This window comes from Dama dama, chromosome X (assembly GCF_033118175.1).
Source record: "Dama dama isolate Ldn47 chromosome X, ASM3311817v1, whole genome shotgun sequence".
NCBI classification, from domain to species: Eukaryota; Metazoa; Chordata; class Mammalia; order Artiodactyla; family Cervidae; genus Dama; species Dama dama.
The window spans coordinates 24,771,139-24,787,245 of record NC_083714.1 but is presented as its reverse complement, the minus strand read 5'-3'; positions in this window follow the sequence as shown (position 1 = coordinate 24,787,245).

Below are 16,107 nucleotides of genomic sequence, written 5' to 3'. Positions count from 1 at the left end.
TACTGTTGACTTATAAACACTGGATTCACAGCCAACAGCACTATAACTCATACCAGAACAAAGCTAATCTAATACATATATTTTCTCCAAAAGGCACATCACAGCTTTCTTGTGCTTAGAAACACTAGATAGCATTTCAACACTATGCTCAGGGGCAATTTTAAGCAGAAAATCACCCCAAAAAGCAAAACAAGGACAACCTAAAACCATGGCACTAACTAGACTTCAAAGAAGACACTTATTTGTGAACGCTAAAACAAGAAGGCAGAGCATCACTTCATTCAACCTTAACTTAGAATATGTACATCAGGAGGTTCAAATTTTTTGCCACTCTGCAAAAAAACCTTCTCTGCAAATGACTACAAAAATGACAGTATTATTAACTTAGTGATTACAAATAAATCTTAATGAGTTGGTGAAATCTCAAATTCAGAATCTATGAATAATCAAAATCAACTGCATATACATAAAATGAAATATTAATCAGTCATTAAAGGAAATAAAATTCTGATACTTGCTAAAATATGGGGGAAACTTGAAAACATGACACTAAGTGAAATGAGCCAGACATAAAATAACAAATATTCTAAGAGTCCACCTATATGAAACACCAAAATAGGAAATTCATAGAAACAAAAAGTGGATTAGAGGTTATCAAGGGTTGGGTAAAGGGTAGTATGAGGAATTACTGTTTCTCTTTGGGGTGATATAAATATTTGGTAATGAGACAGTGGTGATGGTTGTACAACATTGTGAATATAACTAATACTATCAAATTGTACACTTAAAATTAGTTACATTGGTAAATTTTATGTTATATATATTTTACAACAATGAATACTAAACAAAAATTACACATGGTATCTACCCAAGTGAAATTTTGTTTTTATGTTATAGGACAAAAAATACAAATGTTTGAGTATTCACAGTCATACCTTACCTCACCCCCACCTCAAAGGATGCAACAATGTTTAACAGCTTACCTCATGAACTTCTGATTTGGTGATGACATTAAACTAGAGAAGTCGAAGGACATATTTATTGATTTTGGGAGTAGACAGTCACTCATTAGAGGTAAAACTAGATCTGGAAAGGCATAGATAAGGAGAAAAAGGTATGGAAGAGCCAGCACAAACAGTCAGATCTTAGGGAATTTCAGGGAGAATAGAGAAGAGATGGAGGGCAACTGCCATACAGTGTGAGTTACTGAAGGAGAGATAGGAAATGAGGATTCTAAGAAGTTTGACTTTGGGCTATAATTTTCATCCCTTTTTTGCACCTCTTCAAAAAGCATTACTAAAAACAATAATTTCAAAACTTTCCTTAGGGTGTAGATTTGTGTTTTCTTTTGGACATAACATTTTATTGAAACAGACCCGCTTTATTCAGATTATATTAAACAAAGGCTAGAGGGGTTATTTAATTCAGAACTTTATGAAAATGAACAAAAGAATGTGTTAAGAATGACTACTGAAAATCCATAATGAGAACAGTATACACTTAACTCCCATGCCTAGATACACTGAACTACAAAGAATACAAATTAAAAAAATGAATACAAATAATTCTGATTTCAATTGCTAGCCCTTTCTAAAAAGGAACTGGTATCCTTATTTGTCCTTTGCTTTGCAAAAAAACTACCCCCAAAACTTTGTGATTTAAAACAATAAACATTTAGCTATATCTCATAATTTTATAGGTTATGAATTCCAGCAGAGCTTGACTGGGTGGTTCAGTTCCACATGACATCAACTGGGATCACTTAGTGGTCTTCAACTGGTGGCTTCATTCATATTCATGGTGCCCTGTCCAGGATGGCTGGAAGATTCATCTCAGCAGGACATCTTTCTCTCTCTATGGAGTCTCAAGGTTTCTCTGCATGACCTCTCAGCAGGGTACTGAGACCTTTTACAGGGTATCTCAGTGCTCCAGGAAATCAAGGTGGAAGCTGCCAATACTCTCATTGGTGAGGCCCAGAACTGACTTAGCATCATTTCCACCATATTTCATTAGCAAGAAGAGGGACTAGCCAGCCCAGATTCAAGTATAGAGGAGATATGTACCAACACTTGATAGGAGAAATGCCAAAGAACTTGAAGCCATCTTTAATTTCCCACAAACACTTAATCAAAATGGCTAGAGGTCATCTATTCCAATACATGTCATCTCCTATTCCACACTGCTCATTCCACACCATCAATTTTGCCTCTGGGGTGGTTGTTTTATACTTTATGGTGCTTATTAATAATGGAAATCAAGTGTATGGCATGAAACTTGGGCTTTAAGATCTTTTTTTAAATCTTTGCTGAATAAAAGAGGTGGACAAAAGTTTCAGTTACTTCAACGATTTCAAGGAATTCTGTCTCTCTAGTGTTCTTGCCTGGAGAATCCCAGGGACGGGGGAGCCTGGTGGGCTGCTGTCTATGGGGTCGCACAGAGTCGGACATGACTGAAGCGACTTAGCGGCAGCAGCAGCAGCAGAGATAAAGACTGTAGTTCAGCCTTCACTTTATTCTTTGGGGAAATTGTGTGGTTACTATCCAGGTGCATGCAGAGACTACAGATGGAAATTTCAACTCTACCACTTAATAAATTGGGCATATCTTTAGCTGAACTACGAAGAGTTAAGAATATTTTAATACAAATTTATATTGGATTATCTCTGAAAATTATCTTTTGTTCATAGAAATTCTAAGTAGGTCTTTTTGTTCAAATATTTGCTCCCAGAAAATTGGGAGAACAAAACCATGCCAAGAAGAGTATGCAGATCTGATCGTTTCTTCATCTCATAATGGAATAAAGGCTGTGAAAAGAAAATTAACTGAATGTACATTAAGTGTTCTGGTTTTCAAGTATAAACTGTTGTTCATGGTCAAGCAAGGACTCTACTTCTGAAGCTTTATGCAATCTGTTGCTAGACTATGTATGAACTGAAATAATATTATACCTGAATCATTACTTGTGACTAAAGAAATAAGCATGGACTTTGTTTTTTGTTTAGTTTTTATCTTAAGAGATATTGAGACTTCATGTGCAGCAATGTAGCTTTGGTTCCTAGGGGAGAGAGTTTCCAGATATAGCTAGAGACATTCTCCCTACTTCCACAAAGAGTTCAGCATTCCTCTGACCCTCAAAAAGAGGTACCTCTGAAAGATGGCACCTTAGGCACTGATGCTGACAATCACCTGAAGGGTATCCCTAATACAAGCTATAGTGAGAAATACTAAGTTGCTTTAAGGGAAGAGGCTATCGGCTAGAGGGGAAGGTGGAACGCAAGGAAAATATCGTGGCAGTTGTTATGTGGTAGAGAGCATACAGATTTTTGAAAACATTTACTGGATATTTTTAAGAACTCCCAGATATGTAGAGAGAAGAATGGGTGCTAAGGCCAAGATATCAAGCCAAAAAGAGTATAAATGATGATCATTTGATCATTAAATGTTATTGTGTCAGGAAAGGATTTCTTAAACAAGACTCAAGAAAGACTGATAAATATGAGCACATTAAATCAAGAAATTCTGATGATCAAAAGTAACCATGAAAAAAAAAAAAGTAACCATGAAGAAAGTAAAACAGGCCATAACCTGGAAAAAGTTGAGAAAGATGTCTATAACACATATAACCCAAGTTTTATTACCAAGATTACATTAATTCCTAGAAATAAATTTTAAAACAATATCCAATACAAAAATGGGTGGAAGACACAAGCATATCACAGAAGATGAAACTTGAATGCCCAATAAACAGATGAAAAGGTGCCCAAACTCATTAGTAACCAAAGAAAACTAAAATCACAAAGAGTTAATACAAGACACTCACTAAAGAAAAACTAAGTTTTATAAAACCAATTGTTGGCAAAGAACTTGGTACAGTCAAAATTCTCATACATTGAAAAAAATTCTCATACACTGCTTGAAATACAAATATGTTCAAAGATCTTGGAATTAGAAAAAGTTTTTCATTTATCTGCAAAAGTAGAAGACATGCATATCCTACTATACAGCAAGTAGCCTATTCCTAAGTATTTGTCCTCAAGAACTTCTCACACTTCTAACTATTCATATAAAGGACTCAAATTTAGCAACATTTTATTAATTTTTTTTAAGAGAAGTAGACCTTTATTTTCTCATTTCACAAATAATGCTGGCCCGGTTGGCTGCTTTCTGGTGATCAGTCAAAGAGACCGAATCCCATATCCTTGTCCAACCCCTCCTCAAATTTAGCAACATTTTAAATGTTCATCGGCACAATGGACAAATTGTGATATAGTTATAGCTATGTGATGGAATATTATACATCAGTGAAAATGAATCAACTATAGATACATGCTGATATATTTGACCTTGATGCTAAGAAAGACTGAGGGAAAGAGGAGAAGGGGGTGGCTGAGGATGAGATGGTTAGAGAGCATCACTGACTCACTGGACATTGAGTTTGAGCAAACTCCAAAAGATAGAGAATGACAGGGAAGCCTGGCATGCTACAGTTCATGGGGTCGCAAAGAGTCAGACATGACTTAGCAAATGAACAACAATAAATACATACAACAACATAGAACAAACTTAGAATATGAAGTAAAAAAAATCAGGTCTCAAAAATAGAAACAGTATAACAATATTTATGACACTAAAAATTTAGCAAAAAAATAAATTGTTTAAGAATATCTACATACATGGGAAAGCTCTAAAAATTTAAAGGAATACTAAATTCAGGACAGTAGTCACCTTTCAGACACAGCAGTGATATGTTGTCAAGGAAGAACACACAGGAATTTCAACAGCATTTGTAATGTTCTGTGGCAAAGTAGGGGTTTAGAGTAATTTGTTTTATTATGATGATCACTAACTTTCATATATGTTACATGTATTCTTCTGTGTAGATCAAATATTTCGTGAAAAAATATGGTAACTTTCTCCATTTGAAAAAAGTTAATGTGATCACATTTTACCACAGGCTTGTGATGAAGTGTAAACATATCTTAGGCAGACAAAGCTTGAGTAAGAGACTGTTAGAAGCCTATCATTTTATAAAATAAAAGCATGCTCATTTTCAGCTACATAGCATGCCATTATGGAACAATGCCTACAGGCTGGCTCCTAAGAGGTCCCACAGGAAGGTGCTCATTACCTTGGTGAATTAACCATAGTCCTGAGTCTGGCCCTCTACCTTGCAATGTCTGAAGTCAGATATTGTTAGCTCACTGAGAGCATATCCACCTCTCAGCAATGCATGCACACTAATTACGCTCCCTAGACTAAGACAGACACCTAAATGCCAATTCATTTACTGACAAAGTAAAACATAATTCTCACATGGACTGGAATAATCAAGGCAGGAAGACGAGAGAATTCTCTCCTAATAATCACACCACATGGACAGCAAAATCACAATAAAAGGTAATTTTTCTAATTTACATTGAGAATTAACTGTCACAGTCACCAGATTATTCATAGTTTATTTGAATAATGTATTTTTCTCCCTGTAGCTATGGTGCATGGAAACCACATCATACTCAGAGAGTTATCTGATGAGCTAGAAATTGTAACAAAGAGAATAAAGTTCACCAAATGCTTAAAATCATCAGGGTAGCTTGAGGTACCCATCTCATTGGGATTCTCCAGCACATTAAGTCAAAGTGCTGGAAGCAAACTGGCTCAGGCTCTCTCTTGCATTGAGCATACTTGGCTGGACACAGCTACCAGGTGGCTTCTTGAGTCTTCTTTTTCTATGCTTATTGAGTTGACCATACCCTCTCATTGATTTGGTCATTACTTAGATATATTATTACAATATAACAATAACTCTGGTCTTAGACATCTTCTTTCAGGTGACAGTATAGATCTACCCTGATCTATGTGTTGATTTCAGAGGGCAATTTATCCCTTTCATTTTCCCATGTTCTTGGGGATACCTCATTAAAGCTCCCCCACTCTAAGTACTTATACTTCCTATTTCCTACTGAATTTAAAGTCCTATCAGTAAAATATAAATATCCACAAAATAGTTCAATAAAGATCAGACACTAGATATCATTAATAAGAAAGGGAATTATAGTTGTACCAAAAACAAAAGGTGAGATCATGACTGTTACTGAGTTTTTCAATACAGCAATGCATACCCTGACAGCCAAGTCAGAAAGGAAAGGCAAAAACAAGTTGCACTTCCCAAAAGAGGACACAAATATTCTTTTGGAAGACCTCGTGAGGAGTCTGTCTGGTATATTATTTAAGTTGCCCCTTTGTCAACTTTGTAGAAAATATAAATGCTTTTCCTAGACAGAAGGGTCACAACTGACCCAAAATCAGTAGATTGAAGTAGTTTGTAGATTGATTGGAGCCAGCCATCTTTCCCCGACTGACCCTCAGAAATAACCATTTGTGACCAAGGTTGCAATTACCCTCTGAAGCTTTTGCAGACAAGTTACCAAACTGTCCCCTCACAAAAATAAAACTTCTGCGTTGGCTTCCTTAGCCCCAAACTGAGCAAACCACTAAGTTGACTGGCCACTAATTCCCCTAAGCCCTACAGTATGAATCTTGGGTATATATAGTACCCAAGCAGACTTTACCATTCTTAGGAGCCCACAGACAATGAAAAGCAAAAAAAGCCCAGAGTTAAATTTAAGAGTCAACAGATACATACCAATGTCATAGCCTTATTCACATAACAAATGTGCTTGAGGAAACAACTTACCCGTACTTCTTCTAGGAAATATTTCCCAAAGATGCAAACATTCCCACAATGAGGTACATTTTTTTCATACTGATTTAATCAGGACCCCCTCTTAGGAAAAAGATGACACTCTCAAAAGGACAATTTAATAAAGGGACTATTTATAATGTTGTAAAAAAATTAAGAGAAATCAAAAAGGGAAGCTGAAGCTTTTCAGGGTAGCAACAGAAACAAGGAGCCTTTACCATCACCTTTATCAAAGAGGGCAGTAGAGGAAGGAGTGAGGCTTCCCAGGTGGGACAGTGATAAAGAATCTGCCTGACAATGCAGGAGACCCTGGTTCAATCCCTGGATCAGGAAGATCCCTGGAAAAGGGAATGCCTACCCACTCCAGTATTTTTGCCTGGAGAATCCCATGGACAGAGGAGCCTGGCAGGCTATAGCCCATGGGGTTGCAAAGAGTCGGACATGACTGAACAACTGAGCACGCGCACACACACACACAGAGAAAAGGAGTAACTAGAACCTGTAAAGAACTGCAGGGTAGACCTATCAGAGAGGAGCTGAGGTATTCAGTAGAGGAACAAAGTTAAATCCAAACCACATCAGGGAGGGAGTCTTGAATAGCCATCTCAGTCTCTCTTTTCTCCTCTCTCCAACTGCCTGTTGGTACCTCCCCTTGAGTAAACTCAAAAGGCAGAGAAAAAGGGCATCCATTAAGGCAATCCATTAGGATTGGCCTTCCAGGGCACAAAGCAGGCACAGGGGAGGAAAAATTATTTTCCCGCTACACTTTTTAGGGTCTTGGCTGGAACCCCCTGTGATAAAAGACATTAACAGAAGAAATACAAACAGAAATTTAATAACATGTGTATCTGCCATACACTAATATATACAAGATACCCAGGAAAACTAAGTAGCTCTCCAAAATAGCCCATGCCTCCACTTTCTGTACCATATCTATCTAAAAGGCAAAAGAAGACTGGGGGTTCCAGTGAAGTTGTAGAGGCTCTCAAGCAAAGCACAGGAAATCAGGGTATGGTTGTTATGCAGACTTAAGTCCTGGCCTTCTCCACTGATAAGAGTTTCAAGAGACTTGTCTTCCTCATATGGAAAGGGGACACCCTTACAAATGGAGATTTCCCTTATAAAAAGGTAACTTCTATTCAGTTTTCAGAGCTTTTCCTACATCGGCTGTTTGTTCAAAATAACCAGCTTAAGGCCATGTTTATGCCACAAAGGTACATTTCACAGTGACTTATTCTGCCCTCCTTCACAGATAAGAAAATTCTGCCTAGAGAGATGAACTGCCTAAGATCACAAAGGTACTAAATGGCAGACACTAAACTTGAATGAAAGACCTCTGATCTTACTTTTGGGAGAAGAATTAGAATAAACTCCTGACAGCCTTGACCATTTCCCCCACTTTCATTGCTTTGAGCAGAGAGGAAATGAGAAGAATATAAAGAGTAGGAGAAAACAAGCAAAGAGAACTAGTAGGACAAGAGGGGAAGGTGTTGAGGTTATCAAGAATCAATAAGTGTGCAGTCCAGCACTCAGACCAACTGATAACACAAAACATACTGACAAAGCACCATAGCCAAAGGTTTACACACATGAATATGTAACATATTGGGGCATTTTCTCAAATACACTAAGATTTAAGAAGCCTGGCAATAATCCTTTTTCTTTATAACAGCTACTAGAACCCTCTGTGACTTCTAACAGCCCCAATTTCTAAAAGTTGAATCAGTGTAAATATAGAAGATACTCTATTCCAAGAAATAAATTTCAGAAATGGAGTTATTCTTGAGTTAAGTCTGTCCAAACCAGAAAGTTGCCCTGTTTCTCTTCTGGATTCCCTCTAGAAACAGAGAATCACCAGTCCATTCTAGGTTTTAGCCTCAGCTCTGAAATAACTTGCTGTCTGAACCTGGGCAAGCCACTTCCCCTTTTTAACTCCTGAATTCCTTGTATGTAAAGTGGGTATACAGGACTGGATGATTTCTAAAATTCAACCTTAATGTTGTCATTATTTTTTCTACAGTTCTAATGTTTAATACTTACCTATGGCTATGAATTTACACAATTCTGTAAAACAAATCAAAAGAAGTCAGAAAGCCAACTTTATTTCCCAATGAACCCTAAAGTTGGAAAGGCTTTAACTTCAAAGACATTTTACCAGAAGCAAACAATATCTTATCCCCTTTCCATGCTGGTCTGACTGAAATAACTGGAGGGAATATTTTTTAAAGAATAAAACAGTTACCAAGACTAAACCAAGAAAGGGTACCATTGACAATCTTTAAGTAATCCTTCGAATGTAAAAGTCAAATGGTACTGGATTGGTGAATGAGCAGAGAAGATGAAACCTCATCCCAAGACAGTAAAGCAAAGTATAGTTTTTCTAAAAAGAGGCACGAGTGAAAATTTAATCAGGAGAAAACAACACCAAGGCAGCAACTGGGCCCAGGAGCATTTATCAGCTTATTTCATTTAATAAACTGCACTCAAAACACCTGAACCAAGGGGATTCCACTCCCTCTCAGAAATAAAAAGAGCAACTGGCAACAGCAGCTTTGCTTCCTACACAGCTGTTCTCAAATTGAGTGTGTATCAGAATAAGCTGGAGAACTTGTTAAAACGTGTGTTTCTGGACTTTATCCTCCCCCTGACACCCCACCAAATTTCTTATTCTGTATTCTGGGGTGGGATCTGAGGATTTGCTTTTCTGTTAAGATTTCAAGTGATGCTTGAATACTGTTGTCCAGACCTCACTTTAAGAACCACTGCCCTAGAAAAAAGCTCCAAATCTTATCTTTTGAAAAGTACTCACTTAGGGCCTTCCCTGGTGCCTCAGTGGTAAAGAATTCTCCTGCCAGTGCAGGAGACATAGGTTCCATCCCTGGTCCAGGAAGACCCCACCTACTGCAGAGCAACTAAGCATGTGCACCACAACTACTGACCCTGTGCTGTAGAGCCCTAGAGGTGCAACTACCGAGCCCACGCGCCACAGCTTCTGAAGCCTGCATGCCCTAGAGTCTGCGCTCCATGAGAGAAACCATCTCAATGAGAAGCCTGAGCACCACAACGAAAGAGCAGCCCCTGCTTGCCATAACTAGAGAAAACCTCCCGCAGCCACGAAGAACCATCACAGCCAAAAACAATAATAATTTAAAGTATTCGATCAATATAGGATTCATTTTTGGGAAGGGGTACATTTCTAATGTGAGTGTTAAAACATACCACCAAAATAGCTCAGAGACTGTACTAACACAATTAATAAAGGAAGGGAGAATAAAGGCAAACTATTTCTATTCAGGAAAAATAATCATTAAAACCACACTCCCAGTAAATCTCACCTTACTTTGGAGATTGTGGGTAGTCATTGTAAATCTACCTGCCTGATCTTTCAAGAAAATTAGAGATGCCAAGGGAATATTTCAAGGAAAAATGGGCACAATAAAGGACAGAAATGGTATGGACCTAAAAGCAGCAGAAGATGTTAAGAAGAAGTGGCAAGAATACACAGAAGAACTATACAAAAAAGATCTTCATGACCCAGATAATCACGATGGTGTGATCACTCACCTAGAGCCAGACATCCTAGAGTACAAAGTCAAGTGGGCCTTAGGAAGCATCACTACAAACTAAGGTAATGGAGGTGATGGAATTGCAGTTGAGCTATTTCAAATCCTAACAGGCTACTGTTAAAGTGCTGCATTCTATATGCCAGCAAATCTGGAAAACTCAGCAGTGGCCACAGGACTGGAAAAGGTCAGTTTTCATTCCCAAAGAAAGGCAATGCCAAAGAATGTTCAAATTACTGCACAATTGCACTCATCTCACACACTAGCAAAGTAATGCTCAAAATTCTCTAAGCAAGGCTTCAACAGTATGTGAACTGAGAACTTCCAGACGTTCAAGCTGGATTTAGAAAGGCAGAAGAACCAGAGATCAAATTGCCAACATCTGTTGGATCATAGAAAAAGCAAGAGAGTTTGAGAAAAGCATCTATTTCTGCTTTATTGACTATGCCAAAGCCTTTGACTACCTGGATCACAACAAACTGTAAAATTCTTCAAAAGACTGGAATACCAGACCACCTGACCTGCCTCCTGAGAAATCTATATGCAGGTCAAGAAGCAACAATCAGAACCGGATATGGAATAATGGACTGGTTCAAAATTGGGAAAGGAGTATGTCAAGGCTGTATATTGTCACCCTGCTTATTTAACTTATATGCAGACTACATCATGTGAAATGCTGGGCTGGAAGAAGCACAAACTGGAATCAAGATTACTGGGAGAAATATCAATAACCTCAGATATGCAGATGACACCATCCTTATGGTAGAAAGTGAAGAGGAACTGAGGAGCCTTTTGATGAAAGTGAAAGAGGAGAGTGAAAAAACTGGCTTAAAACTAAACACTCAAAAAACAAAGATCATGGCATCTGGTCCCATCACTTCATGGCAAATAGATGGGAAAACAATGGAAACAGTGACAGACTTTATTTTCTTGGCCTCTAAAATACCTGCAGATGGTGACTGCAGCCATGAAATAAAAAGATGCTTACTCCTTGGAAGAAAAGCTATGACCAACCTAGACAGCATAGTAAAAAGCAGAGACATTACTTTGCCAACAAAGGTCCATCTAGTCAAAGCTATGGTTTTTCTAATAGTCACGTATGGATGTGAGTTGGATTATAAAGAAAGATGAGTGCCGAAGAATTTATGCTTTTGAACTGTGGTGTTGGAGAAGACTCTTGAGAGTCCCTTGGACTGCAAGGAAATAAAACCGGTAAATCCTAAAGGAAATCAGTCCTGAGTGTTCACTGAAAGGACTGATACTGAAAGTGAAACTCCATTACTTTGGCCACCTGATGGGAAGAGCTGACTCACTGGAAAAGACCCTGATGCTGGGAAAGACTGAAGGCAAGAGGAGAAGGGGATGACAGAGGATGAGATGGTTGGGTGGAATCACCGACTGGATAGACATGAGTTTGGGTAAACTCCAGGAGTTGGTGATAGACGGGGAAGCCTGGCACATTGCAGTCCATGGGGTTGCAAAGACTCAGACACGACTGAGCAACTGAACTGAACTGAACTGATCCTTGAACCCATATGTTATAAGAGCTGCCCATCAATTCTCTAAACACACTTATACAGAATCAAGTCAGTCATTCCTTTCAAAGTTTATTGATAGATTTATCTCAAGCCTTTTACTTGTAGATCTGAATGGACAACTAATGATAGCCAGACATCTGGGGGGCAGGGAGCCGGGGGAAGCACCAGAGAAAAGGATCAAGATCAACAAAAAGGAACACCATAATCAGAGAAAGGAGAAAAAGGAAAACTGAGATAAACAAATAATTCAGAGAAGAAAGACAACTTTAAAAATTCTTATCACTGTCCTCATAGATATTTTAAAAGATATGGCATTCATAAAAGAGCAAACTCTGATATGTCAAAATAAAAACAAAATGTAAGAGTTTGTATACATTAAAACCATTATTACCCCAGAAAAAAATTGTATTTAATTAATTTATTTCAATTGGAGGCTAATTACTTCACAATTTTGTTGTGATTTTTGCCATATATTGACATGAATCAGCCATGGGTGTGCATGTGTCCCCCTGCCCCAAATCCCCCTCCCATGTCCCTCCCCATCCCATCCTTCTGGGTTGTCCCAGTCCACCAGCTTTAGTGCCCTTTTTCATGCATTGAACTTGGACTGGCCATCTATTTCACATATAAAAAAATTTTTTTAATCAATGCGTAGTATGAAACCACTCAATCCATCTAAAAAATGAAGTCAAGGAAATCTTCATTGACATATAGAAGACAAAAAGATGGAAGTTATTAATATGAGAAAAGAGTTAAGATAATGAAGGCTAGATTAAGGATGTCTAACAAGTATTTAAAATGAGTTACAGAATTCAAGAATAGACACAATGAAAGAAAAATATACAAGAAAACTCCTCTAAACTAAAAACAAACTCCTTTGATGAAAGGAGTCACCAAATACCAACTAATGGGTAAAAATACATAAGTATACACAGCTTCTTTACATTTCAGAAAGCCTAAACGAAAGAGAGAGGGGGGTGGAAAAAGGAAAAATGTTATTGACAGAAGAAAAGATTCAGAGCACCAGGTGCAAAAAAGGTTTTGTGTCCTTTTACATCCTAAGCAGAAGTATAATTTTTCACCTATATAAGTTTTAAAGACCAAAACCCAAACTCAATATCATGAATAGATCAATTTTTTCTTCAAAGTATTCAACAGATTAAACGCAATACCAATAAAAAACACAAATGGTTGCATAAGCCTATATCCGAGTTTTGCCAGAGCTGCTCCAAGTCTTAGCTCAAAAACTGCTAAACCTCACCTTTAACAGGAGTCAAGCTAAATTTTTTAAGTTAAAGGTTCCAAAAATATGAAAAGAAGCTGAAAATAAACAAGAAATGCTGGAACAAGCTGGGACGAAGATGGAGATGAATCTGACCTCCAACAGACCCTGAGTCTCATTATATGTTGTTCTAATATTAGCATATTAAATCATACACCTGCCAGCAGCCATGACCAGACATTAAGGACCAAAAAAGGATAAAAAAGGGCATGGCATCCCACTTCCCTGAAAAAGCAAGCCCCTTCCCCAGTAGATTAATGCATTCACTGACCCATCATTAGCCTCACTCCTCCTCCCTTGGTCTTTACCCTTTAAAATTAAATCTCTCCCCGGGTAGGAGAGAAGTTGATCTGTGAATTTAGTTCCCATTTCTCCATTCTTTGGCCACTGAGTAAAACTTGTGCTGTGTTGATTGCAGCTTTGGCTATGTTAATGGCTGCTTGAAACTGAACAGAGAAAGAATTCACCCCTTACCCCCAAACCAAGACAGAGGGCCTCATCAAGGGCTATGGCCTGAGTAGGGTCTACATGACTTAATTTGGTAACAGTATGTGTATATCTGTGGAATTTTAAATTCTGATAATAAAATGCATCAATATAACAATATTATTATATCAGTATATTGGGAATTTCCCAGCAGTCCAGTGGTTAAGACTCTGCTTCCACTGCTGGGGCTAGATTTCGATTCCCAATTTGGGAACTAAGATCCTGTAAGATGGTGTGCCCAAAGTACATATTTTATATATATATATATATATATATATATATATATATATATATATATACACACACATATATATATTACTGTATGTATATCAATATGTACAGTAAATAATACTAAATAATTATAGGGGATCAGATATGCCACCCCAAAATACGAGTATTTGGCATAAGGATTAATTTAGGCTGATCATTTTTAAGAAACTGTAGATACAGCAGAAGCTCTGAAAATTGAGTAGACGCTACTGATTTTAAAGAAACAGTTAAACTTACAAGGCGCTACTGTTTTTAAAGAAACAGTTAAACTTACAAGGGCAGCCTCTACTTGTAAGGATGTCTCCCTCACTGTACCAGGAAGAAGAAGGCATCTAAATCTCTAGAAACTATTATCAATTCAGAAACCAATCACCTAAATCTGCATAACAACCATATTCATCTATTGTGATTTTCTTGTTCAGTTCAGTTGCTCAGTCGCCTCTGACTCTGCGACCCCATGGACTGCAGCATGCCAGGCCTCCCTGTCCATCACCAACTCCTGGAGTTTACCCAAACTCATGTCCATTAAGTGGGTGATGCCATCCAACAATCTTATCCTCTGTCGTCCCCTTCTCCTCCTGCCTTCAATCTTTCCCAGCATCAGGGTCTTTTCAAATGAGTCAGTTCTTCACATCAGGTGGTCAAAGTATTTTCTTGTTACCCTCCCTTAACTGATTCCCCACTCCCAACACCTTCTTTTGTCTTTGACTAAAACTGGTATTTAAGATGATGACATGGGCCATTTGGGAGAGTTACTCAGTTTTCCTGGGTCACTCCCATGTATACATATGTCATTAAACTTGTTTTTCTCTTGTTAATTTGTCTTATAGTAACTTAATTATTATAGACTAGCCAAAGAACCCAGAAATGTAAAGAAAAAAATTTTTCCTCCCCAACAATTGATGTAATTAGCAAGATAAACTTCCCTGGCTGGACTCAGCTGCCTCTAAGGCTAATGTAGCTAAGAAATCCTGGGACCTCTGACAAAAAGCCCTTTACCTGCAGGGTCTGAAGGAAAGTAAGAGCAGTGACAGCCTTTTTCTGATTCTAAATTTAGATTAGCTGGAGGAAATTTTTGTGGAACTAATTTCTCAGATATAGCAACTTTGGTAAAAATGTGTTATGAGCACTCTTGTTTTCTATTGATCCCTTTCCTCCCATAGATGGTCATTCATGGTTTTGTCTCAGTTGTCCATGTTCTGAGAGTTTGGCTTTAGAACCAGTGAGAATAGTCTCTCCAGCAACTGGCAGATGTATGTACTGACATGAATCTGGAAACAAAACTGAGTAGGCTGTGGGACCAGTAAACTGGTTGGTTAGAAGCACAGGTAACAACCTGGGCTTATGACTGGTATCTTGGAATTCTGTTTGTGCTACAGTCAAATGAAGGCTGACTACAAATGAAGGCTCTCAGGAGACTTCATCAAACGGGGCCCCAGTCCATTAGAGGACTTTTTTGTGTCAATGTTCATAGTCTCTTCAGTGCTGAAAAAGTTTCATTCCAGTAGCGCTTGCCCAGTGTCACACTGGTGGGTCTATACCTGGAGGTGTCTCCCATTCTCACAGGAAACTGGAGAGACTGCTTGCTCTATACCATTCATATGGCCTGTGACAACAGTTCTTGCTTTCTTAGGTTAACTCTGATAAAATTTCTGGATCTTTTGAGGGCTGCATATTTTGCATTCCCCTTTGAGGATGCTCCTTGCCTCCATGATTAAGCCATGAAAAAAGTTATTGGTTTGAGTCACTATCAAGGTTAATATCAAGGAATATTAAGTTAATATCAAGGTCACTATCAAGGTAAAACAGTGGGAACAGGGGCAGACTTTATTTTCGGGGGCTCCAAAATCACTGCAGATGGTAACTGAAGCCATGAAATAAAAAGATGCTTACTCCTTGGAAGAAAAGTTGTGACCAACCAAGACAGCATATTAAAAAACAGAGACATTACTTTGCCAACAAAGGTCCATCTAGTCAAGGCTATGGCTTTTCCAGTAGTCATGTATGGATGTGAGAGTTGGACTATAAAGAAAGCTGAGCACTGAAGAACTGGAGAAGACTCTTGAGAGTCCCTTGGACTGCAAGGAGATCCAACCAGTCCATCCTAAAGGAGATCAGTCCTGGGTGTTCATTGGAGGACTGATATTGAAGCTGAAACTCCAATACTTTGGCCAACTGATGCGACGAACTGACTCATTTGAAAAGACGCTGATGCTGGGAAAGATTGAGGACAGGAGGAGAATGGGACGACAGAGATGAGATGGCTGGA